This window comes from Panthera uncia, chromosome D4, assembly GCF_023721935.1.
Source record: "Panthera uncia isolate 11264 chromosome D4, Puncia_PCG_1.0, whole genome shotgun sequence".
NCBI classification, from domain to species: Eukaryota; Metazoa; Chordata; class Mammalia; order Carnivora; family Felidae; genus Panthera; species Panthera uncia.
Genome location: NC_064807.1, coordinates 30,154,970 through 30,182,713, shown reverse-complemented (window position 1 = coordinate 30,182,713; position 27,744 = coordinate 30,154,970). Strand labels below are relative to the sequence as shown.

At 37.5% G+C, this 27,744-nt stretch overlaps 2 pseudogenes; both read right to left on the bottom strand.

Moving 5' to 3' along the window:
* Positions 1–1,924: 1,924 nt before the first annotated feature.
* Positions 1,925–2,024, bottom strand: LOC125928376 (uncharacterized; annotated as a pseudogene).
* Positions 2,025–19,516: 17,492 nt separating this feature from the next.
* On the bottom strand, positions 19,517–20,077 carry LOC125912253 (translin-like; annotated as a pseudogene).
* Between the last annotated feature and the right edge of the window lie 7,667 nt (positions 20,078–27,744).

Sequence of the window (27,744 nt, the reverse complement as noted above, 5' to 3'; positions counted from 1 at the left end):
GTCTTCACTGGTAAATATACCAAACATTTAAAGATGAAATAATGTGTAGAATCTAGTCAAGTTCACAGAAGCAGAGAATAAGAATTATGGTTGCCAGGGGCCGGGAGGAGAGGGAGATGGAAAGGTGTTGGTCAAGGGGTACAAACTTTCAGTTATGCAAGAGGAATACGTTCAGGAGATCTAATGTACAGCAATATGACTACAGCTAATAAAACTGTACTGTGTACTTAAAATTTGCTATGAGAGTAAATTTTAAGTGTTCTCACCACAAGTAGGAAGAAAGAAAGAAAGAAAGAAGAAAGGAAGAAAGAAAAAGAGAAAATGGTAATTATGTGAGATGATAGATATGTTAGTTCACTTGATTGTGATGATTATTTTACAATGCATATGTATACTCAGAGCTGGGATGGGGGAGATGAAATAACACCAATTCAATACAAACTCTCCCAGAAAACAAAAGTGGAGGGAATGCTTCCCAGCTCATATAAGGCCAATATCAAAGTCAAACAAAGACAGTAAAAAAGAAAACTACAGTCCAATTTTCCTTATGAACATAACACAAGTTTTCAACAAAACATATCCATTAATATATAAAAAGAAAGATATACTACAACCAGGTATACTTTATACTGTAAGCGCAAAACTGGCTCAATATATGAAAATCAATCAGTGTAATCTATCATTTTGACAGGCTAAAGAAAAACCATATGCTCAAATCAGTTGATGAGAAAATCATTTGACCAAATCCAACATCCATTCATAATAAAACTCCCAGCAAACTAGAATTAAAAGGAAATTTCCTCAATCTGATAAAAAACCACAAAATTACTAATGCTAACAGCATACTTAATGGCTGGAGTCTTGATGCTTTTCCCCCTAAAATTAAGACCCAGGTAAAAGTCTCTACTTTCCCTAAAACAATTTATATAGTACTAGAAGTCCTGACCATTTCAATAATGCAAGAAAACAAAACAAAACAAAACTGGAAGATTAGAAAGGAAGAACAAAACCTATCCTTATTTGTAGATTGCAGGATTCTCTACATAGAAAATCCCAAGGAAGTCTACCAAAAATTCCAGAAGTATCAAGTGAGTTTAGTAAGATCACTGAATACAAAGTAAACACATAAATATCAATCATACTTCTACATATTAGAAAAAAAAAATTGGAAATGAAAATTAGAAATGTGGTACTATTTAAAATTGCTCTAAAAATTTAAAACAAATTTAACAAAACATGTGCAGGATGTATATGGCAAATAATTCAAAATGCTGATTAAAATATCAAAGGCCTAAATAAATGGAGAGTCTTGCCATGTTCATAGATTGGAAGACTCAATATAGCTCAGGCTCCCAGGATTTTGGAGTAAAGTATGCCTTTACTTCAATGATAACTATCCTCCAATTGAAAACCAGCTTCTGATTTGCTACTGGGTTCCCCATAGAGACTAAACTCCCTAAACATGGGATAGCAAGTGACTATGTGACTCAAAATATCTATCATGAGCATGATAATCTATTTCACTGAATCAAAGTATTGGATGTATGAAAGACTATTCCTTTGTTAAATGGAATGGTAATTACAAGACCAGAAGATACAAGCAAACTGTATAAGCAAGTGGTGCACACTCACATGGTACTAACTCCTACTACCTTAACGCCTGATCCTTCATGCTCCTTAGAGCCCCATGGGAAGTCCACTATAAACATTTGACATTTCCAGAGGAGGAAAAACACCCTCCTTGGGTTATAGATGTGTCTGCAAGGTGTGGTGACATCATCTGGAAGTGAATGGCTGCTGCATTACAGCCCCACTCAGAGTTAACCCTGAAAGACTCTGGTAAAGAAAAATTCTCCCTATGGACAGAGTTTTGAGAGGTATATTTGATTTTTCATTTTGTATGGAAGGAGACATTTGTTATTTTTTTTATTTGAAACACTTCACGAATTTGCTTGTCATCCTTGCTCAGAGGCCATGCTAATTTTCTCTGTATCGTTCCAATTTTAGTATATCTGCTGCTGCAGCTAGCACAGAAGGAGACATGTTAAGAGTCATATTGATTCGTGACCAATGGCTCAGTGAGTTGATTGGTATTCCAGGGCTAAGAAGAAATATAACTGGAAAATTAACAAGGAGCTCTGGAGGAGAGACTATGTGGATGCGCTTCTAAGAATTGCACAGCGTAGGGGAATGTTAATTCTCATTAGGGGATAAGACATGAGAGGGTGGAAAGCAAATGAAGTTTGGATGTTTATACCTTTGGCTCCTTATGCTGAGACTTGAGTTGGCCACAATGTTTCTATTAGTAAGGTCACAGCTCCCTTAGGTGCACTCTTTTCTGCCAGGTTGTAGTTAATACTTCCTGCCTCCATAGCAGTTCTTGCGGTGATAATGGCTCCCTACTGTCACTAGTCACAGGTAATTCATCAACCCTGCCCGTGTTTTTTATTAGATCTCCTTAAGTATGCCATTGTTTCTTAATTGACCACAGCAACCCTGATCATAAACTACACAGGAGTGGAAATTTTTATTGCCTATTATCCCAGTATCTAGAATGATGTCTGTCACACTGCAGGTTTTCAATAAATGTTTGTTGAGTGAATATGTGTTTTGTCCACTTTCCTTCCATTAAAACATGAATAGCAATTTCTTAAACATCATTAATAATAAGTTTTCAAAAATGCATGGTATCTGGTATTAAAATAGATGTGAGGAAACAGTGTAAACTGTTATAACCTTTCTGAAGACTATTTGCATTTATCAAATATTTAACAAGTACACATTTTAACTGGGTAAGTCTATCATTTGGACATTTGTGCCAAAGAAATAATCACATATATATACAAAAGATGTAGGGACAATGATGTTTGCTATGTATTATTTATAATAGTGAAACTTGGAGACAAGCTGAACATCAATCACAAAGATTGATTGAATAAACCTGATACGCCCTTACAATACAGAAAAGAATGATAGTTCTACAAAGCCTGACCAAATAACCAGATCAGAAGATAACTTTAAGTGTAAAAACAAGTTGTAAATAAATAGTAACCATTTCCTTTGAAAAATGCATTGTTAGCTTTAGCATAAAGTCTAGAGCTAAGCTTCAGTTCATATTGGTTTTATTTGGAAAATGAGATAGAAAGAAGGGAGCTTCCATTAGCCCATCATCACTGCTATATTTTGATCAAATTGAGCATGTATTTACATTTTTAAAAGAAACACTTAAATATATTTATATTTAAAAGATAAGAGCAACTCAAGTGTTTAAAAAGTAAGTCTTGCTCAGCACAGAACTTAAGGGCAATAAAATATCAAATTGTAAAGCCTATTACAAAACAAATGGGGTGAAACTGTCACATTTAGCTTTCTCATTTACAAGTGCAAGGTTTTTGTCCAGAAAGCTGCAAGAAGGGTATTTCACTATTAAAGAACCAATTACGGCGTTTATGGAAAATAACGCCTTTTGACCCTCCTAAAAACAAAAAAAAACACATTATCAGGGTCCATTTTTGCAAAGATAGAAAACTCAGTCTGATTAAGGGGACATATCCACGACCCTCGGGAATTGTCCAACAGAGAACACTCTTTTCCCATCAGGAGTAAACCCAGATTCTTCTCACGTTGGCCCGGGACGTGGCGATGGGAGGAGGAGCTAGACGGGAAAACATCCCCGGACTCCACCCGCTGGGAGGAAGGACGCGCCAGCACCCGCACCGCCCAGGCCGCCCCGGAAGAGCTAGAACTGAGGCCCACCCCCCCCCCCCCCCCCCCCGGCCACCTCTAGACTCCGCGGAACTAGGCGGCAGGGCAAGGCGAGAAAGCGGCGGCGGCTGGGCTGGGGAGCCCCTGAAAGAGCGCGTCACCACCTGCTGAGCTCCGCCCACCACCCGCTCCGCAAGTCTAGAGCCTCCGAGTCCACACACCCCTCAGTGGGCTTGGGAGAGGCTAAGAACGGCGCGCCCCAGGGGCAGGGTTCTAAGGGGGGGAGGGAGAAACGAGAGTTTCCTAGAAAGAGTAAAGCTTTCCGCGTGTGTTCATATAGATTGCAACTAACTTGTTGATGACTGTATACCTTTTCCCCCCCATCTTATAAGTAGGGTCCAGTTTTAAAAAAATCATTGTCATAGGGGCGCCTGAGTGGCTGAGTCGGTTAGGTGTGGGACTCCTGATCTCAGTTCAGGTCTTCGTCTCAGGGTCGTGAGTTCAAGCCCGCAGTTTTGCTCGGCGCTGGGCGTGAAGCCAACTTAAAAAAAAAAAAGAAAGGAAGGAAGAACGAGAGAAACAGTAAAAAAGATGTTCTTATAATATTATGACTGTGTGGCCATAATTTGTTTTTTTTAAAAATCAACAAAATGCGCATTATAAGGTTTAAGCAGGATCTTCTCGGGCAAATGTGTGATTTGCTTGATAACCATTTTATTATTTTCCATTGTGTGTTCTTTCGTATATTATGTCTTCTTGAAATTTGCTTTTTTTTTTTTCTCCTTTCCTGGGATAAACTCTATTGGTCACACTTTCTTTTATACTACTGTTGTTGTGCGCCATATTCAAGTGTCTGTATTTACATTTCTCAACCTTATTCTCAACAGATATTTGTATCTTTACTTCTCTGAGCAGCTTGCTTTTAAAAGCAAGATGGAGAGAGAATCCCTATTTTTTCTTTGTATTACAAAAATTTGAAAAAGATAAGTAGAAAATGGTAAAATGAACATATATAGCCAGCCATGCCATTGATTTAAGAAACCTTACTTAAACTTTTGCCATATTTGCTGTTAGTTTTTGCTGAAATTTCGTAAAGCGAATTAACAAAGTTAATTTCAGTGCTAAGTGCGGCGCTATGCATACCTTTATAAAATCAATACATTTTCCAATATAATTCCACTTAACAGTTAACTGTAATGTTCCTTAATATTCCTTATTGCCAGTCCACATTCAAATTTCTCAAATTGTTCCCGACGTCCTTGGCGATAGTTGCTTTTCCGTTTGGGGTTTGATGGGGGACCACACATTGCATTTCGCTTTAATGTTCAAATTTAACCTCTACACCTGGAGGCTCTGAGCGATCCTGGGTAGGAGACACTATCAAAGACATTTTCCAACCGTCTAATAAGAAACTGCAAAGTAACGTCAAGGCGTGGAGGTTTATGGCAAATGTGATCTTGAATCTGGCTGGCTCATCGTGCAAGTCTGTGCACGAACCGTCTGTGCCACACCCCCGCGCGTGCAGGCCCTGCTCTGCCTTCCTGCTTCTGCACTCTCTGCCCTGGTGGGGAGGTGCTGCCTAGGCCTTGGTTGTACATATCTGGAATGGAAGGCGGGGGTGGAGACTCTGTGCTGCCTGGAAACACTGAGTAGAGTGGGCTTGTGACCCAGACTGCGGGAGCAGGAAGTCTTAAGGACCATCCCCCTCACTCCTACCCCCACCCTTGGGCTCAACCTCCAGGTCAGGCTTCCGGATGCAGTTGAGACTGAGCCCACGTCAGGAACAGGTGTTCGGTGCACGCTGGGATCTGCGGGAATCGGTGCCCGGCCCCACCTGCAGCACAAACAGAGAAAAGCCCCTGTTGATGGCAGGAAGGTAAAAAGTATTTATATTGTAGACTGTGAGCGTGCCAAAGAGCACCAGAGGTGGGTCTGCGGTGGTACCCAAGCTCTGGAGCCAGAAAGACCGAGGTTGGGGGGGGGGGAGGGGTAAATTCCAGCTGTCACCTGTAAGCAGGGACTAGAAAAGGAACCTGGATAAGAAGTATCTCAACTGACAATGAAAGTATTAATAACTGTCTCATGGCGTTGTTTTGAAACGTAAGTCTAAGTTGTAAATCAAATAGGCTGGTTCAGGGTACTAAGCCCTGAGTAAGTGACAACTGTTGTTTTATATTTAGAAGACATTTTGTTCCTTTTAATTGGGTAGTTTATGTAAACCTCACAACCATTCTAACCATTCTGTGAGATGGGTATAATCATTTGCATTAAAAATAACAACCAAGGCTCAGGTTGGTGGAGTGAATGTGCCCAGGTCAGAAGGTAGCAGGGAGGGAGTTTGGATTCAAGGGCAGGTGTGCTTTACTTCTAACCTCAGGCTTTGTGTAAATGTAACACCTGCCTAAAAACAGCACTGCAGCCTTCAGAGCACTTAGCAGAGTGACCTGTCCCTAAATCCCCAGAGATATAATGGGAAGTGAATGTAAGATAGAATCTACCATGCCTCAAATGTGTTCTAGGATTTCTGGTGTCTCCTCAGATCCCTTGAGTCAGACAGAGCCTTCTAGCCCCCGATGCACTGGCAGTCTGTATTTTCAGTCTGAGATTATAGTGAATTCCAAGAGGCTCCACTTTGTGGCCTTAAAATTAGTTCCTCGGGCTCAGGAGCTGGGGCTCCTAGGAAATTCATTTTAGAGCAAAGCAGCTTTTAAGAAGCAGGAAGCAAGGGACTCTGGTAATAAGAATCTTCCCTGGAAGAGAGCACCCCTTCACCTTAGACTTCAATCCAGAATTTCAGAGTAGAGACAGGAGAACCCACAAAGGTCTGCACAGCCAGAAGCATTTCTTGATCCCCCTGTCAAGAATGAGAGAGACTGGAATGCAAGCTGGTGCAGCCACTCTGGAAAACAGTATGGAGGTTCCTCAAAAAATTAAAAATACCCTACGACCTAGCAATTGCACTACTAGGCATTTATCCAAGGGATACAGGTGTGATGTTTCTAAGGGACATATGCACGCCCATGTTTATAACAGCACTATCAACAATAGCCAAAGTATGGAAAGAGCCCAAATGTCCCTCGGATGAATGAATAAAGAAGAGGCGGTATATATATATACAATGGAGTATTACTTGGCAATCAAAAAGAATGAAATCTTGCCATTTGCAACTACATGGATGGAACTGGAGGGTAGTACGCTAAGTGAAATCAGTCAGTCAGAGAAAGACAAAAATCACATGACTTCACTCATATGAGGACTTTAAGAGACAAAACAGATGAACATAAGGGAAGGGAAACAAAAACAATATAAAAACAGGGAGGGGGACAAAACAGAAGAGACTCATAAATATGGAGAACAAACTGAGGGTTGCTGGAGGGGTTGTGGGAGGGGGGATGGGCTAAATGGGTAAGGGACATTAAGGAATCTACTCCTGAAATCATTGATTCACTATATGCTAACTAATTTGGATGTAAATTTTTAAAAATTAAAAATAAAATTAAAAAAAAGAATGAGACAGACTTGGTGATGCCACCACATTCAGAAGTCACAACATTGTGTGACAGTGGGAAGTGTGGGCCAGCTTTGAGAAGAGCAAGGTGACCAAGGGGTAGGTTGCTCAGGAAAGGCCACTTTGTTGGAAAGCTTGTGAGAACGAGGTCTGTGGGTACCCTTAACCAGGAAGAGGAAAGAAAGTCTGCCTTCACTTTTCCTAAATGGCCCCATGCTTTACAGATGCTGCTGTCACATGTGTCCATCACCTCACATGGTGATTCATGAAGAGTTTCCATGCTCATCTACCTCTAACTTATTGAAAACTTTAAAGAACCTTTAAAGATCCGAGAATGTCAGTCAATTGTCCAGAGTCACCTATATGACAGATCTGAAAATCAAAGTGCCATTATTTGGTGTCAGGTCCATGTTTCAGTTCATTTATGTTTAATGAAGAGTAGTGATCTTTTATGTGGCGGTTCACAGTTTGTTTATCCATTCACCAACTGATGCATATTTGGATAATTTTCAGCCATGAACATTTATATACAGGTTTCTATGTGTGGACATATGTCTTCACTCTCTTGGGTGAATGCCAAGGAGTGAATGACATTGTTGGATCTCATAAGAAGTGTATGTTTGGCATAATAAGGAGCTGTCATACTTTTTCAAAGTGGCCGTACCATTTTTCATTTCCATCAGCAAGATGTGAGGGGTCTAGTTGCTCTGCATCTTCATCTGAATTTAATGATGTCAGGTTTTTCTATTTGAGCCATCATATTGCTTTGTAATGGTATTACATTTTAGTTTTAATTTGATTTTTCTAATGTATAATAATGAGTATGTTTTTGTTTGTCATCTGTTCCTTTTTGATGAAGTGCCTATTTGATCTTTTCCTCATCTTAAAAAGTTGTTTCTTACTGATTTCAAGAGTTGTATATATGCTACAAAAGTTTTTCCAAAGATAAATGATTTGTAGATACTTTCCCTCAGCCTGTGTTTTTTCATATTCTTAATAGTATTTTTCAAAAAGCAGAGGTTTTTACTTTAAGGAACAAGAAAAACCTCAAATAAACTAACCTTAAACCTGAAGGAACCCCCCCCAAAAAAAGAACAACAACAACCTCAACAAATGAAGCTGAAAGCCAACAGAAGGAAGGGAATAATAAAGATTAGAGCAGAAATAAATGATATAGCAACAAACAAAAAACAGTAGAACAGATCAATGAAACCATAAGCTGGTTCTTTGAAAAAATTAATAAAATTGATAAACCCCTTGCCAGGCTTATGAAAAAGGAAAGAGAAAGGACCCAAATAAATAAAATCACAAATGAGAGAGGAGAAATAACAATGAACAGGATAAAAATATAAATAATATAAGAATATTATGAAAAACTATATGCCAAAAAATTGAACAAGCTGGAATAAATGGATAAATCCCTAGAAACATATAAACTTCCAAAACTGAAACAGGAAGAAATAGAAAACTTGAATAGACCGATAACCAGCAAAGACATTGAATCAGTAACACAAATCTCCCAACAAACAAAAACCCTGGCCTCACAGGGGAATTCTACCAAACATTTTAAAAAGAGTTAATGCCTATTCTTCTCAAACTATTCCAAAAAAATAGAAAAGGAAGGAAAACTTCCAACCTCATTCTATGAGGTCAGCATTACCCTGATACCAAAATCAGATAAAGACTCCACTAAAAAAGAGAACTACAGGCCAATATCCCTAATGAACATAGATGTAAAAATTCTCAGCAAAATGCCAGCAAATCAAATCCAAGATTCACTCACCATGTTCAAGTGGGATTTAGTCCCAAAATTCAAAGGTGGTTCAATAGTCACAAATCAATGAGCATGATACACCACAATAATACAAGAAAGAATAAGAACCATATGATCCTTTCAATAGATGCAGAAAAAGCATTTGACAAAGTACAAACATCTATTCATGATAAAAACCCTCAACAAAGTTGGTTTCGAGGGAACATACCTCAACATAATAAGGGAGCCATATACAAAAAATGCACAGCTAATATAATAATCAATGGGGAACAACTGGTAGCTTTTCCTCTATGGTCAGGAACAAGATAGGGATGTCCTCTCTCACCACTGTTACTTAACATAATACAAAAGTCCTAGCTATAGCCATCAGACAACACAAATAAATAAAAGGCATCTAAATCAGCAAGGAAGAAGTAAAAGTTTATTTGCAGATGACATGATACTCTATATAAAAAACCTGAAAGACTCCACCAAAAAATTATGAGAACTGATACATGAATTCAGTAAAGTCTCAGGATACAAAATCAACATAAAGAAATATGATGCATTTCTATACACCAATAATGAAGCAGCCGAAAGAGAAATTAAGGACTTCATCCCTTTTACAATTGCACCAAAAACCATGAGATAGCTACTAATAAACCTAACCACAGAGGTGAAGGACCTGTACTCTGGAAACTATAAAACACTGATGAAAGAAATTGAAGAAGACACAAAGAAATGGAAAGACATTTCACGCTCATGGATTGGAAGAACAAATATTGTTAAAATGTCTATACTACACAAGGCATTCTATACATGCAATGCAATCCCTATCAAAATACCAACATCATTTTTCACCGATGTAGAACAATCCTAAGATTTGTATGGAACTGCAAAAGACCCCAAATAGCCAAAACAATCTTGAAAAGAAAAAACTGAAGGCATCACAATTACAGATTTCAAGTTATGTTACAAAGCTGTAGTGATCAAAACAGTATGGTACTGGCACAAAAATAGACACAGATCAATGGAACAGAATAGAAAACCCAGAAATGAACCCACACCTATAAGGTCAATTAATGTTACACAAAACAGGAAAGACTATCCAATGGGGAAAAGACAGTCTCTTTAACATACGGTGTTGGGAAAACTGGACAGCAACATGCAAAAGAATGGAACTGGAGTACTGTCTTAGACTATACACAAAAACAAATTCAAAATGGATGAAAGACCTAAATGTGAGACAGGAAACCATTAAAATACCAGAGGAGAACACATGCAGTAACCCTTGTCATCAGCCACAGTAACTTCTTTCTAGATATGTCTCCTGAGGCAAGGGAAACAAAAGGAAAAATAAACTATTGGGAGTTCATCAAAATAAAAGCTTCTGCACAGCAAAGGAAACAATCAACAAAACTAAAAAGCAACCTTTGGAATGGAAGAAGATATTTGCAAACAGCATATCTGATAAAAGGTTAGCATACAAAATATATAAAGAACTTAACTCAACAGCTAAAAAACAAATAATACAGTTAAAAAATGGGCAGAAGAGATGAATAGACATTTTTCCAAAGAAGATATCCAGATGGCTAACAGACACATGAAAAGATTCTCAACATCACTCATCATCTGGGAAATACAAATCAAAACTACAGTATGACCTCACACCTGTCACAATGGCTAAAATCAATAAGAAACAACAGATGCTGGTGAAGATATGGGGAAAGGGGAACCCTTCTACACTGTTGAGAATGCCAACTGGTGCAGCGTTCTGAAAAATGGTGTAGAGTTTCCTCCAAAAGTTAAAAATAGAACTCTTTGACCCAGAAATTGCGTTACTGGTATTCACCCAGAGAATACAAAAGTACTACTTCAAAAGGACACATGCACCCCAATGTTTGTAGCAGCATTATCGACAATAGCCAAATTATGGAAATAGGCCAAGCATCCATTGACACATGAATGGATGGCAGATGAGTTTATATATATATATATATATATATATATATATATATATATATAATGGAATATCACTCAGCCATAAAAAAGAATGAAATCTTGCCATTTGCAACAATGTGGATGGAGCTACAGAGTATTATGCTAAGCGAAATAAGTCAGTCAGAGAAAGACAAGTATCATATGATTTCACTCATATGTAGAATTTAAGAAACAAAACAAGTGATCATAGGGAAAGGAAAAGAAAGAGGGAGGCAAACCAAGAACCATACTCAACTATACAGAACAAACTGATGGTTACCGGAGGGGAGGTATGTGGGAAACAGGTTAAATAGGCGATGGTGTTAAGAAGTACACTTGTGATGAGCACTGGGTGTTGCATGTAAATATTGAATAACTGATTTGTACACCTGAAACTAATATTATACTATAGGTTAGCTAACTGGAAATTAAATAAAATCTTAAAGAAAAAAAGAGCAGAGGTTTAAATTTATCAATTTTCATAATTTTCAATGCTTTTATTTCATGGGTGTATTAATCTATTTGGACTGCCATAAAAAATACCACAGACCAGGTAGATTCAACAACATAAGTCCAAGAGCAAGATGTGATCACTATTGGTTTCTGGTGCAATCTCTCTTCCTGGCTTGCAGAGGGCCACCTTCTGTGTCCTCACATGGCCTTTTATCTGTGCACACACACAGAACGAGAGTGTTCTCAGGTGCCTCTACCTCTTCCTCTAAGGACATCAATTCTATCAGATCAGGACCCCGCCTTTATTACCTCATTTAACCTTAATTACCTCCTTATGGTCTGGCCCTATCTCCAAATACAGCCACATTAGGGGTTAAGGCTTCAACATACATGGGAGACACAGTTCAGCCCATAACAGTAACTTATACTTTTTTGTGTGTCTTATCTAAGAAATATTTGCCTAACTAATATGGTCACAAGCCTGTCACTTTTTTTTTCCTTTTATAAGTTTGAAAGTTATAGCACCATTTGTTGAGAAGTATATACTTTCTCTGTTGGATTGCCTTGGTTACCTCTGTTGGGAATCAATTGAATATAAATATGTGCCTCTGAAATACAAGTCTGGTTCTGAGTACTACCTCCAGGGTTTAAATGGATCTCTTTATTGATTCCCCATTACCCTAGCAGAGGACCCAGAGTGAGGATGTGTGTACCCTAGTGAGTCACTGGTATACAGGAAATGATTATGGGAAGCCTATTTATAATGACTTTATCTTTAAGAAGGTACTAAGTTTGGGGCACATGGGTGGCTCAGTTGATTAAGCGTCCAACTTCAGCTCAGTTCATGATCTCATGGTTCATGGGTTCGAGCCTCGTGTCAGGCTCAGTACTGACAGCTTGGAGCCTGGAGCCTGCTTCAGATTCTGTGTCTCCCTCTCTCTGCTCCTCCCTTCCTCTCTCTCTCTCAAAAATAAATAAATATTTAAAAAAATTTTAAGGCACTATTTAAGTTTTATCAGTAGTAATATTAACTGGTAGCATATGTACATATTTTGAAATATATACAGATGAATTAGGACATGATAATAACATTGATACTAATTGTGTGATGCCTCAGAGTATAAGACAGAGTTAGGTTTTTAATAACATTTTATAATTTTATTTATTTTATATTTTGTTTTAAACTGTTAACAGTAAACATTATATAAGAGTTTTCAGAGGTCATGTCACCAGTTTCTAAACACTCCAAATTGATCAGAAATGTGCTGTTACAGGCAGCACCATCATTCAAGGATGTGACTGTGGAGTTCACTGAGGAGGAGTGGAAGCATCTGGGCCCTGCTCAAAGGACCCTGTACAGACACATGCGCATCCTGGTGGATGAGCAGACCTTGCCACGTCATTGCCTCAAGAATGCAATCCTGTTTTTCATGATTGCTACTTTTATCATATGTGTCATATCCTGTTCTGTTTCTACTAATTAACTTTTCTCCTGGTTAAGGGTCATATGTGCCTTCTTTGCATGCTTTGTAATTTTTTTTATTAGATTCTAGTTGTTATGGATTTTACATTATTGGGTGCTATATTTTTTGGTATTTTAAAATGTTTTGGGGCTTTCTATGGAATAAAGCTATGTTGTTTGGAATTAGTTTGATCCTCTCAAGGTCTGCTATTAAGCTTTGTTCTGTAGGATTCAGAACACCTTCTGGTTTAGGGCTAATTTTGTTCCAGTACCAATTTTGTTCCTGTAGCCTTCAGGTTATTCTACGTATCCTCCATTAATTAAGAAACCTTTCCACTCTGGCTGGTGGGATAAAAAACTTCTTTTTTCTGTATTTTCCACTCTACACCTTCCCAGCAGTTCTTTCCCTAACCTTGAATGCACTTCTTACATGCAAGCACAAATCCATACTCAGCCAAAGATTCACAGAGACCTTTCTGCAGATCTCATGGCTCTCACTTAGTACAGCTCTTTCCTCTCCAGTGTTTTGTCTGGCAAGTTCTAGTTGCCTTAGCATTCTAAACTCCTAACATTGTCTCCTCAACTTATTGAGACTGTCAGGCTTTTTTTTGGAGGCGCGGTAGGCGGGGCGGGGTTGGGGAGGTTCCTTTGTTATGCTGTGCCATAGAAATTTTCCAAACTCTGGCCAAAATAGGGTTCACCCACGTTGTTTCCTTTTTCCTAAGAGTTCCCTGTCATTGTCTGATTTTGCACTGCCTATTGTCCAATTTTGTATGGTTCTCTACTTTGTTTGACATGAGGAGGTAAAGTGAAATCCCTATGTGGTCCCTTTTATAAAACCCAAAGCACCTGGGCCCTTTTTAGAAGTTAATATTATTTTGTCCTGAGATTCAGGGATCTAAGGAGATTCATTCTTTTGTCATCTCCTCAAAAATGAGCACCTCAGATGAATCCCATCAGTGTGCAGCTCTTAAGCTATAGCTTCCTTTACATTCAGAAGTATTGAAGCACATGCAGCTGATCTAAATCCTAAATTATTTTCCATTTATAGAGTACAGTATTAGAAAAACATATGTGATCTTCAAGTTGGAGGAAGGAGAAAATCCATGGTTATTAGAGGAAGAATCTCTAAATAGGAGCCAGACAGGTGAGTTATTGAGTACTAGCAGAAGGTATCCAGGGAAAATTAAATCCAAAGTGATCAGTTACAGATGGGGATTTTTAGAGGTTTTTATCTTTGGAAATTAACAAAGAATGGATCCAGCATACTATGGAAGGTGAAAGTGTAACATAACCAATGCAATGTAAACATATTGATTCTTTCATCTTTAGAAGCTAGAAGCCCAATTATATCATTTACAACTGACAAATCAAGTTATAGATTTGTATTTAATAGTAAAATGATAAAAACTGAGAAACATTTTAAAAGGCACTAAAATAGGGATTAAAGGATGGTTAGAAAGAAAAAAAACCATTAATTTTATCATTGGTTCTATAATATGGAATTATTAGATACTATGGAAATAGAAGATTCATAAAATACAAAAGTTTATAATTATAAAGGTACTTAGTAGAGCAGAACACAATATTTTGTAATTATAGAAGAAAAATCAATGGAACAATGAGAACAGAACTATTACTAAAAATATTTTTTTCTTTTACTTTTTTACAGTATAATTCAGCATAAAGTACAACAAATTTATCTGCCACATCAACTAATATAAAGTTACCTATTAAGTGCTATCAGATTGTAAAAAAAAAAGATATCCAAAAATAATGCAGACTGAAATATAAAATAATACATTAGTAAGCCAATAAATGTACAAATAATTCAGGGTTTATTTACCTAGCTGCCACATGTTGAATTCAAACAAAACAATATTAAATCAGAAAACCAGCACTCAAATGATGTTTTTAAAAGACGAGTTTCAAGGGATAGTAAAAGTTTTAAATATCTGTGTATCAAATAAGTTATCAGGATCCATAAAAAAATTGTAAGAGATATAAGGATAAAGGGAAACAAATTAGGTATAGTATACCTTAATATACTCCCAGATTTTATACCAAATGTAGTAGAGAGCAATTGAAGTTCTGGAACAAAGGCTGGCAATACAGTACAATACAATACAAACAATACAATACAAAGGTTGGCAATACAGTGCAATAACTACAGGCCTTGAGCCTAATTCAACCTGATACCTGTTTTTATAAATTAAGATTTTGGAACTCAGCCATTTCAGTTCTTTTATGTATTGTCAGCTACTGCCTTTATACTACAAAGGCATAGTTGTCTAATGACAGGGATCACATGGCCTACAAAGTCTGAAATATTTATTGTCTGGCCTTTTACAGAAAAACTTTTTGCTAATCCATACTCTAGAACAATGGTGCTCAACAGAAGGTGATTTTGCCCACCACAGGACATTTAGCAATCTCTGGAGACATTTTTGGTTGTCACAACTGAGAGATGATACTACTACTATTTCATGTAGAAACTAGGGATGCTGCTAAATATCTTATAAAGCACAGGACAACCACAACTACCTCCATCATACATGCACACAACCAAGAATCATCTGGTCCAAAATGTTAATAGTGACAAATTTGAGAAACTCTGCTCTAAAATATATACATAGAATATTTAAAAAGTGAACCTAATAAATATCTAGATGCGTCTTTTAAACTGTGTGCTCTAAAAATAATTAACCAATGTTGACAGTACATTCAGAAAATATAAAAGTATATTAGAACCAAAAAAAAACTTTCAATAAACTCCACAAAATACAAATATCACAGTTCAGTAAAATTAGAAATTGAAAATAATGTAAACAAAACTAAAATCTGATCATTTAAAAATCTTTAAATGAAATGAAATGAAATGAAATGAAAAATCTATTCAGATATGTAAGCACAACTGTGGAGTAGGAGGCTCCAAGCACTTGTTTCTCCCATAGAACTACTGGGGGGGGAGGTGAGGAACCTGTCTGAACCAACTTTGTCATAGCTGTGGAAAAAGTCAAAGGTTTATAGCAATCAGGCAAACATCTGATCAAGAAAAAACATCTCCAAACTAATAGGAAAGTTTTGTGACACTTGTACTCATTCCTTCCCCTTGCAGTCATGACAGTGATTTTGGTGTTGAAGCAGCAGCAGTTCAGTTTCCAGTTCCCTTCCTTGAGCTGGGAACAAAGCAGACCTTTCTTGAAAGTTGTGTGTACCTGTTTTAAACTGGGAGATGCAAGGCACATGTCTGTTACATATAACTTGGAAGCTGGGCAGATACATGGTGGGAGCTGCTCTTAATGCCTATAAGATTCACAGATGTCTGGGGCGAGAGATTACAAGTGAAAATATATAATAGGCCATTTGAGGTCTGGAGAAGCTGAGGTGAGACTGTTTAAGAAATTAGAACATTCGGAAGCAGCCATGTATACAAAGGAATTTAGAAAGCCACATGCATGCCCAGAAAGACCTAAGAAGACTTGAAGCTTTCACCTTGGGTTGATTCCTAGGCTCAGGACAAACTTAGCTAAGTGCTAAAGGACTACTCTAACATAAGGTCAATTTGCAAAGCCCAAGGGGAGTTCTTGGTATTCAAGGAAATCTTTGTTAAAACATTAGCTAAACATGAGCTAAAGGAATAGAGACTTCAGTTACCACACAGAGCAAAAAGCAGTTTTTGCAAAAATAGATGAAAAGTCTCAAAAAATGGAGTACGACAGTCTTTGACAATCAAAAAACTAAACACCAAACCCTAAAGAATGGGGAGAATCTGAATTCCAGAGTTACCATGTTATAATAGTCAAACAAATAATTTTCAACAACAACAACAAAAAAATCACACATAATATGGTGATCCCAGGAGAAGAGAGAGAAATAGAAAGATTATTTTAAGAAATAATGGCTGAAATTTCCTCAAATTTGCTGAAAGATACATATCTACAACAAGGTGAACAAACTCCAAGTTGGATAAACTCAAAGAAACTCAACTTGGGACACAGTATAATCAAATTACCAAAAGACAAAGACAAAAAGAATCTTCAGAGCAGCAAGAAAGAAACAATTCATTACTGCTTCATTGATAGTCTCAGCCTATCAATAATGACAGCAGCTAGGAATCCCTTGGGCCCATGCTGCTTGTGACACTTCCCAGCTGGAGCCAATGTTGTAGTGGGACCAGCCCTGGCAACTCTTATATGATTATAAGCTGCACCTCAGAAACAACTGTCAGGGAGCTTTGAAAAAACAAGGCTTTCTGAAAGGGGAACTCGATGGGTGGAGGAGGCTTGACTCCTTATTTAGTTGTTTAGCCAGTAGTTCTGTCATACTGGCGGCAGTATGTTTATTCAAGATGGGAAATGGATGTCTTCAACAATCAAAGCTTAATATCAGCCTTTTACACTATAATCAAAAAAGCTAATGTCAGGCACTTACACTACAATTACTTATAAGGGATCTTCAAGGAAATTATCAGGTAATTTCTAATAAGAAACCTTGGAAACCAGAAGACAATAGGATTGTATATTTAGGGTGCTAAAAGAAAAAAAATGTCCAGCCTGAAATTCCAAATCCAGCAAGACATTTACTGAAAAACAAGGCAGAAATTAAGACCCAGATAAACAAAAGCTGAGGGCAGTCATTACTACTACACATGCCCTTTTAGAAATACTAAAGGAAGTCCTTCAGGTTGAAATGAAAGAATGCCAGACAGTAATTGGAAGCCACATGAAGAAATAAAGATCTTTAGTTAAAGTAAACATGTGGGCAAGTACATACACCAATGTTATTGTAATTTTGGTTTTTAACTTTTTTCTACTGATTTTAAGAGACATATACATAAAAAATAATTATAAGTCTATGTTATTATACACATAATGTATAAAGATGTAATTTCTGATATCAGTAACATAAAGAAGAGGAATGGAGCTATTTGGGAGTAGAATTTTTGTATGCGATTGAAGTTAAGTTGGCATCAATTAAAATTAGATTGCTCCAACTTCAACATATTATATATAACATCTATGGTAACCACAATAAAAATATCTATAAAATATACACAAAATGAAATGAAAATGGGTTCAAAGTGTATCACTACAAAAATCAAGTAAACACAAATGAAGGACATAATGGAAGATATGAGGAGCAAAAAAGCTGTAAGACTACAGAAGGAAATAACAAAATATCACAGGTAAGCCCTTGTTTATCAGTAATTACTTTCAGTGTAAATAGATTAAACTCTCAAGTGGGTAGTGGTTAGCAGAATGAATTTTAAAATGATCCAGGAATATGCTGCTTACAAATGACATACTTTGGATCTATTTCAACAAAAGTGAAGGGATAGAAAAAGATGTCCTATACCAATAGTAACCAAAAGACAGCTTGGATGCCTATACTATTATCAGATAAAATAGACTTTACATCAGAAACTGTCACAAGAGACAAATAAAGGTGATATTTTATTGATTAAAGAATTTATTCACTGAAATAAATAACAATCACTAATATACATGCACTGAACACCAGACCTCCAAAATTTATGAAAAAATTGACAGAATTGAAAGGGGAAATAGATAATTCTACAATTACAGTTGGAGACGTCAATACACATAATCAGTAATGAATAGAACAACCAGTCAAAAGATTAATAAGGAAAAGATTATTTGAACAACCTGCAAACTAATTAAACTTAACAGATGTATAAAGAACACACCACCAAGTAACAGCAGAGTATATATTTTTCTCAAGTGCATGTGGGTCATTGTCCAGGGCAGATTATATGTTAGAACACAAAACAAATCTTAATAAATTTTAAAAGAATGGGGGGGCGCCTGGGTAGCTCAGTAGGTTAAGTGGCCGACTTCATCTCAGGTCATGATTTCGTGGTCCGTGAGTTTGAGCCCCGCGTCAGGCTCTGTACTGACAGCTCAGAGCCTGGAGCCTGTTTCCGATTCTGTGTCTCCCTCTCTCTGACCCTCCCCCATTCATGCTCTGTCTCTGTCTCAAAAATAAATAAACGTTAAAAAAAAATTTAAAACAATAAAAGACTGAAATTATAAAAAAAAAAAACAACTCTTCTCATCACAAACCTAGAAAAAAGAAAACAAAGAAAACTTTAAAATTCACCAATAAATGGAAATTAGACAACACAACACTCTTTAAAAACAAAAAACAAAACAAAAACAAAAAAAAACCAGAAGACAAGAAACGTCCCAGTCAGTATATCAACAGCATCAGGGTAAGCAAGAAAAGGACTTCACAAAGAGACTGACATTTACACTTTTTGACAAAACTGAAATACACTGAATTACAGAGCAAATTCACTAAAACAATAAAGAAAATCTGTCCTTGTGAAGGTTATATTTTTACCCCCCCAAAATCGTTTCAATTTTGATAATTACACCACACACTGGTTAAGAAAATAAAGCATGGTATTTAGCAACAGGACAATCCTAACTACCTTGAGAGACACTGTGCTCACACTCACTGGCAACCACTGAAGTCAGCAGGGCCAGGCGCATAGATGGCCACCTATTTTCTCTGCATAAGCCACTGCTCTCTCCTTACTGAAGCCCTGGATGGTGAGATCATAGACCACCTCCTCTACTTTTTTCAGATCATACTTGAAGCCATCACAGCAATTCCTCAGGGAGTCGTTTTTCAGGTTGGGAAGGCAGAAGCTAGAATTCAGTTCATTGATGAAAGTGTAGATGTGGAGGATCTGGGAGTAGCCTCCAACAGTCACACTGTTGACAGAGAGCCTTGAAAATTCACTGGCAAGAATTAGAACTCCTGAAAGATGATCTTCTACATCCAGATGAAATCCTTTCTCCCAATATGGCTCAATGCCAAGAACTTCAGTAACCACTTCTGGAGTCACTAGTGTTTCTGATTCCAAATACACAACAAATGTTACCAAGAAGACCAAAAGCTGCAGCACAAACCCCCAGTGCTCATGAAATCCGTAATACTGTTCAGCAGAGAACTTGGTCTCTGAAGACATTACATGTGTTTTTACTGTACCAAAGTGTTCTCAAGCTTTCAAACACCTCTTTGGAATATCCTGAAAACCAGGACCCTGCTGGACCCCCTGCAGTAGAGTTAAAATCACTCAAGCTGTTTGTTATAAACTTTGTACAACTTTTCAGATTTCCTCTTAGATGTCCTGCTTGGCAGCCAAAAAGCCCTGCAGCTCCACGAAGATCTCACTCACAGACATGCTGCCAGCTGCACAACAATCAGCCAGTGCACACAAGTATGACCACCAAAATGTATTTCAGAGACCACCAGCACATCAGGCACAATACCCAAGGCCACCACCATGTCCACCAGTTCCTATGCTTAAACGACACTCTTAACGAAATAGTGGGTCAAAGAAGAAATCACAGGGAAATTAACAAATACAAAGCAGTGCTGAGTTAAATTTATAGTTGTAGGCTTCTCAGGAAAGTGGAGGAGTAGGAGGATCGTAAGCTCACCTCATCCTATGGATACAACTAGATAACACCCACATCAGTGTAAATAACCAGAGAATAATCCAAAGACTGGCAGAACTGACTCTCCACAGCCAAATGTAGAAAAGAGGCCACATCAAGGAGGATAGCAAGAGCAGAGATATGGTTGGGAGCTAAATGGACTTGCAGGACTGTCTGAGGGAGGGACAACATGGGCTCAGAAAGGGGAGAGAACAAGACCCTCATTCTCAGCACTCCAGGCATGGGGAATCTGCACACAGAAGATGAATCTCCTAGAATTTGGCTTTGAAAACCAGAAAGGATGAATTTCATGAGTTCCCATAATCAATGGGGCTCAATACCCAGAACTTTAAAAATCAGCAGGCTTGGCTCTGAGAGAGCCAGAAGAGCGAAAAGAAACTCATTCGTCACCCTTAAAAAGAAAGTGCAAATAACAGCCCACAGAGATACAACATAGAAACAGCAGTTTGAAAAATCGCTAAGGTATATGAAAGGGAGCAGATTTCAGAGCATGTGCTGGAGGGGCAAAGATCATTGGGAGACTTTTCCAAGAACAAAAGAGCTGGCAGGCACCATTTCCCTCTTCCACCCCCCAGTCTAGGCACACAGACACCTGAAAGAACTAGTTCAGCACCAATATTCACCACCTAAATTTCTAACAACATGCCCCACCCCCTCTAATATGCCTTGGCTGGAAGCTATCCAAAACGGTGCCACAAGCCTGGCAGTGTGCAAAACAGCCCCAACAGGGACCAGCACTAATCCAAAGTTAACTCTTGCCCTGGGAGGTTGGAAACATAATCACAGGCATCAGTTCAACTATGCCCCAGGAGTGGCCTGGGGGAAGATATCAGATCTAACTACAGGCCCCACCCACCAATGAAGGCCTCTCAGGGGACCATGCAGGAAAAGCTCTCTGCAGTTTGGTGGTACTATATCTCTGGCAAACACCTGGTTTGACTTAACTCAAGACAAAAGCAGCCCCAGACTGACCCACTGATGACACAGGACCCAAACCTTGCTGATAACAGGTGAAGAACCATTGCAGATGACTGTACTGAAGGCAAAAGCAACTCAGCCACAATAGCAGGGTGTGTATAACACACAAAGCACACACCCCTGAAGCACCATGTTCTGATAAACAGGTGACAATGCACTGCAGGGCACAACAGGATCTCTTCTTCATAAGGCCACTACTTTCAAGAGCGGAAGACATAGCTGACTTTCCTAATACATACAAACAGACACAGAATTAGACAAAAGAGGATACAGACGAATATGTCCCAAAATGAGAGAACAGAACAAAATCAAAGCAAGAGACTCAAGCGAAATGGAGATAATTAATATGCCTGATAGAGAATACAAAAAAAAGAAAAAATGGTCATAAAGATACTCACTGAACTTAAGAATGGAGGACCTGGTGAGAATCTTAACAAAAAGATACAAAACATAAAAAAGAATGAATCAGAAATAAAGAACTCAGCAACAAATTAAAAATATACCACACAGGGGCGCCTGGGTGGCGCAGTCGGTTAAGCGTCCGACTTCAGCCAGGTCACGATCTCGCGGTCCGTGAGTTGGAGCCCCGCGTCAGGCTCTGGGCTGATGGCTCGGAGCCTGTTTCCGATTCTGTGTCTCCCTCTCTCTCTGCCCCTCCCCCGTTCATGCTCTGTCTCTCTCTGTCCCAAAAATAAATAAAAAAGGTTGAAAAAAAAATTAAAAAAAAAAAAATATATATATATATACCACACATAATACATAATAGATTGAAAGAAGCAGATCAGTGATCTGGAGGACAGGGTAATGGAAAGAAAGAAACTGAACAGGTGAGAAAAAAATAATGAATCAAAATAGACTTACAGAATTCAGCAACACTATCAAATGTAAAAACATTCCCATTATAGGAGTCCCAGAAGGAGAAGGCATAAAATTTATTTGAAGAATTAATACCTGAAAACATCTTGAATCTGGGTGGGAAACAGAAATCCAGATCCAAGAGGCACATACAGCCTCAAACAAAATCAACACAAAAGTCCGCAATAAGACACATAGTACTTAAAATGGCAAAAAAAAACAGTGATAAAGAGAGAATTTAAAAAGCAGCAAGAGAAAAGAAAACAGTTACATACAAGGCAAACTCCACAGGGCTATCAACTGAGTTTTCAGCAAAAATTTTTCAGGCCAGAAGGGAATGGCAAGATATATTCAAAATGCTGAAAGGAAAAAACCTGTAGCCAAGAACACTCTATCCAACAAGGCTACAATTCAGACATACCAGAAAGATAAAGACCAAATAGTAACACAAATCAAAAACCAATAACAGATATGCACTAAACAAAGAGAAAAGAATCCAAGTATATCACTAAATAAAGCCAGCAAACCATGAGAGAAGAGAGCAAGAAAAGAAACAGAGAAGAACTACAAAATCAACCATAAAACAAGTAAAACAAACAAAAAAAAAACAAGTAAAACAAGTAAAAACAAAAAAAAGTAAAAAATAGCAATAAGTACATGTTTACCACTAATTACTTTGAATGTAAATGGGCAAAAGTCTCCACTCAAAGGATATAGGGTGACAGAATGGATAAAAGAGCAAGTGCCATCCTTACACTGCCTACAAGAGACACATTTCAAACCTAAAGACACATGCAGATTGAAAATAAAAGGATGGAGAAGTATTTATCATACAAATGGATGTGAAAATGGGTACCAATACTTGTATTGAACAAAATAACAAAAATTGTAACAAAGAAAGACACTATATAATCATAGAGGGAACACTCCAACAAAAAGATATAACATTTGTAAATATTTATGCACCCCAAATGGAAGACCCAAATACATAAAGCAGCTAATAAGAAACCTAAAAGAAGTAATTGACAGTAATACAATAAAAGTAGAGGAGTTTAACACCAATTTACATTGATGGATAGTTCAATCAAATAGAAAATAAACAAGGAAACAGTGTTGTTGAATCACACAGATCTAACATATATTCAGAACATTCCACCTTAAAACATCAGAATATACATTCTTTTCAAGGGCACATGAAACATTCTCCAGAATAGATTGCATATTAGTCCACAAACAAGTCTCCACATTAGAAAATATCAAATTATACCATGCATCTTTTTGACAACAATGCTATAAAACTAGAAATCAACTGCAAGAAAAAACCTGGAAAGAATACAAATACAGGGAGATTAAATAACATGTTACTAAACAATGAATGGGTCAACAAAGAAATCAAGGGAAAATAAAAAAATAACTTGAGACAAATGGAAATGAAAACACAACAGTCCACAATCTTTCGAATGCAAGAGAAGCGGTACTAAGAGGGAACTTTCTAGCAATACAGGAGTATAAGTAAGAAAAATCTCAAATAAACCACCTAACCTTACACCCAAAGGAGGTAGAAAAAGAACAAATGAAACCCAAAACCAATAGAAGAAAGGAAATAATAAAGATTAGAACAGAAATATGAAAAAGAAATGAAAAAAATAGAATTCTGTTCTATTCTATTCTCCTATTTCTAATGAAATCAGGAGCTGTTTCTTTGAAAAGATCAACAAAACTGAAAAACCTCTAGCCAGATATATCCAAAAGAAAGAGAGAGAGAACTCAAATAAACAAAATCAAAAATAAAAGAGGAGAAATATCAATTGCCACCACAGAAATACAAAGGATTAAAAGAACATTTTATGAAAAATTATATGCCAACAAATTGAACAACCTAGAAGAAATGCATAAATTCCTAGAAATGTATAACATTCCAAAGCTGAAGAAGGAAGAAATAGAAAATATGAACAGACCAATTATCACAATGAGATTTAATCAGTAATCAAAAAACTCACAACAAACAAAAGTCCAGGACCAGATGATTTCACAGCTGAATTCTACCAGACATTTAAAGCAAACTTCTCAAACTATTTCAAAAAATAGGAGTGGAAGGAAAGCATTCATTCTATGAAGCCAGAATTACCCTTGATACCACAATGAGATAAAGATACTATACACACACAAAAAGAGAGAATTACAGGCCAATATCTCTGATGAACATAGATACAAAAATCGACAACAAAATACTAGCAAACCAAGTCCAACAATACATTTAAAAAATTCATTCACCCCAATCAAGTGGGATTTTTCCCAGGATGCAAGTATGGTTCAATATTTGCAAACCAATCAAAGTGATAACACTATGAAGACGATAGAGACACAGTGTGAAGAGACTCTACTCTGGAAGAGGGAAATGGGTCTGCGTGGTGCCTGGTCTTTTAGGACTTCAAATTTTGAATCCCAGCTGCACGCCAAAGAAAAAACGCAGGAGAGTTGAGGCACAGAGTGAGCTGACTGCAGTCACTATTCTGTGAGGGCTGCCTGAATAGTGTGTGGGGTGTGAGATCCCCTGTCCACGGACAAAAGATTGGGGTGGCACCATTTTTCCCCAACACCACCATGATGGGACTTCAGAGAGCAACACAGCAGGCCCCAGTGAAGGTAGGACCCGCTTACAAAAAACTCGCCCCCTGTGCCTGCAACTGCTTATTCACTAGGGCAAGAATGACTCTGAGCAAACACAGTGGGCCTCTCCTCCAGAAGACCACCACAGCCAGCACCCACCATGCACGAAGGGCACTTAAAATCAATTGCTTCAAAATGACACCTGCAGTACTGGTGGAAATAGGACCAGGCTTACTTTCCCACCCTCCACCCCCTTATTCTTTTTTTAATTTTTTCTTCTTTTTTTCTCTTGGAATCAAGCTCATAGTCTTGTTTTTGTTTTGTTTTGTTTTGTTTTGATTTTCTTTTCTCTTTTTTGGGGACAGATCAAGCTTCTTCTTCTTTTGTTTTTCCTTCTTTTTCCTTTTCTTCTTCTTCTTCTTCTTCTTCTTCTTCTTCTTTCTTTTTCTTTGAAATCAGCCTTATAGTTTTTGGGTTCTCTGGGTTTTTTCTTCCCTTTGCTTTCCTCTTTTTTGGGGGGATCAGGGTTTGTTTTAGTGTTCCTTTTTTCCAGGCTTATTTTAACAGACAAATCAAAGCAAACCTAGTTAAATGTCCAAATCCCACTGTAAACAAGGCTGAGCTGTGCAGAGGACTGACCAGTGGAAAGAGCAGCCAAAACACATTTTGGCAGAGAAACAGTGTGTGTGGCAGAATGCACACAGCATACACCATAAACACTTCCTGAAGTGCCAGGCCCTGTACAGCGGATGGTCCCTTTTTCATATAGCCTAGCTCTCAGGTGCAGAAAACATTACAAGCTTTCAAAACACACACAACAAAAACCCTAGAAACCTAGCCAAAATGACAAAATGAAGGAATTCTCCCCCAAATGAAAGGTAAAGAAGAAATCACATCCAGGGTGTGGATGCCCAAATCCACAAAACAGATATAAGGAATTTATCTGAACAAGAATTTAGAACAGTCATAAGACTACTAGCTGGTCTTAAAGAAATGTAGAAGACACCAGAGAAACCCTTGCTGGAGTGATCAAAGACCTAAACTAGTCACAATGAAATAAATAATGCTATAACTGAGATGCAAAACCGACTGGATACAGTCACAATGAGGACTGAAGAAGCAGAGAAGAAAACAGGTAATACAGAAGATAAAATTATGGAAAATAATCAAGCGGAAAAGAAGTTGGAAAAGAAATTATTAGATCATGAGGGGAGACTTAGAGAACATAGTGATTCCATAAAATGAAACAGTATCCATATCATAGGAGGCCCAGAAGAGGAAGAGCAGGAAAAAGGAGCAGAAAGTTTATTTAAAAAATTATATTTGATAACTTCCTTAATCTGGGGAAGGAAACAGGAATTCAAGTCAAAAAGGCATAGAGAACTCCTCTCAAAATCAACAAAAACAAGTCAACACCATAACATACCATAGTGAAACTTGCAAAATACAAAGATAAAGAGAGAATTTGGAAAGCAGTTAGCGACTAAAGATACTTAACCTAAAAGGGTAGACACATAAGGTTAGCAGCATACCTGTCTACTGACTTGGCAGGCCAGAAGGGAATGGCAAGAAATATTCAATGTGCTGGCTGGGGAAAGTATGCAGCCAAGAATTCTTATCCAGCAAGACTGTCATTCAGAATAGAAGGAGAGATAAAGAGTTTCCCAGACAAAAACTAAAGGAATTTATGACCACTAAACCAGCCCTGCAAGAAATTTTAAGGGGAATCTCTGAGTACAGGAAAAAAAAAGAAGAAGACCAAAGCAGCAAAGACTACAAAGGACCAGAGAACATCACCAGAAATACCAACTCTAAAGGTGACACAATGGGACTAAATTCATATCTTTCAATAATCACTCTGAATTTAAAATGACTAAATGCTTCAATCAAAAGAAATAGGGTATCAGAATGGATAATAAAAAACAAAACCCACCTATATGTGACTCATTTTAGACCTAAAGACAGCTACAGATTGAAAGTAAGGGGATGGAAAACCATCTATCATGCTAAAGAACATCAAAAGAAAGCTGGAGAACCCATACTTATACCAGACAAACTAGATTTTAAAACAAAGACTGTAACAAGAATGTCATTATATCATAATTAAGGGGTCTATCCATTAAGAAAAGCTAACAATTATAAATATTTATGCCCTTAACTTGATAACACACAAATATATAAATCAATTACTCACAAATGTAAAGAAACTCATTGATAATATTACTATAAAGCTAGGGGACTTTAATACCACACTTACAGTAATAAACAGATCATGTAAGCAGAAAACCAATAAGGAAACAATGGCTTTGAATGACACACTGGACCAGATGGACTTAACAGGTATATTCAGAACATTTCACCCTAAAGCAGCAGAATTCACATTTTCCCTAAGTGCACATGGAATATTCTCCAAAACAGATCACATACTGGGTGACAAATCAGCCCTCAACAGGTACAAAGGATCAAGATCATAGCATGCATATTTTCAGATCACAAAGATATGAAATTTGAAATCAACCACAAGAAAAAAATTGGAAAGTCCTCCAATACATGGAGGTTAAAGAACATCTTAGTAAAGAATGAATGGGTTAACCAGGAAATTAAAGAAAAATTTTTTTAAAAATACATGAATGCCAATGAAAATGAAAACACGATGGTCAAACCCTTTGGGATGCAGCAAAGGCAGTCCTAACAGGAAAGTACATTGCTATTCAGGGCTACCTCAAGGAGCAATAAAGGTCCCAAATGCACAACCTAACATCACACCTAAAGGAGCTAGAAAAGATGCAGCAAATAAAGCCTAAAGTCTGCAGAAGAGGGGAAATAATAAAAATTAAACCAGAAATAAACAATATAGAAAGAAAAAAATAGAATAGATAATGAAATTAAATGCTAGTTATTTGAAAGAATAAATAAAATTGATAACGCCTCTAGCCAGACTTATCAA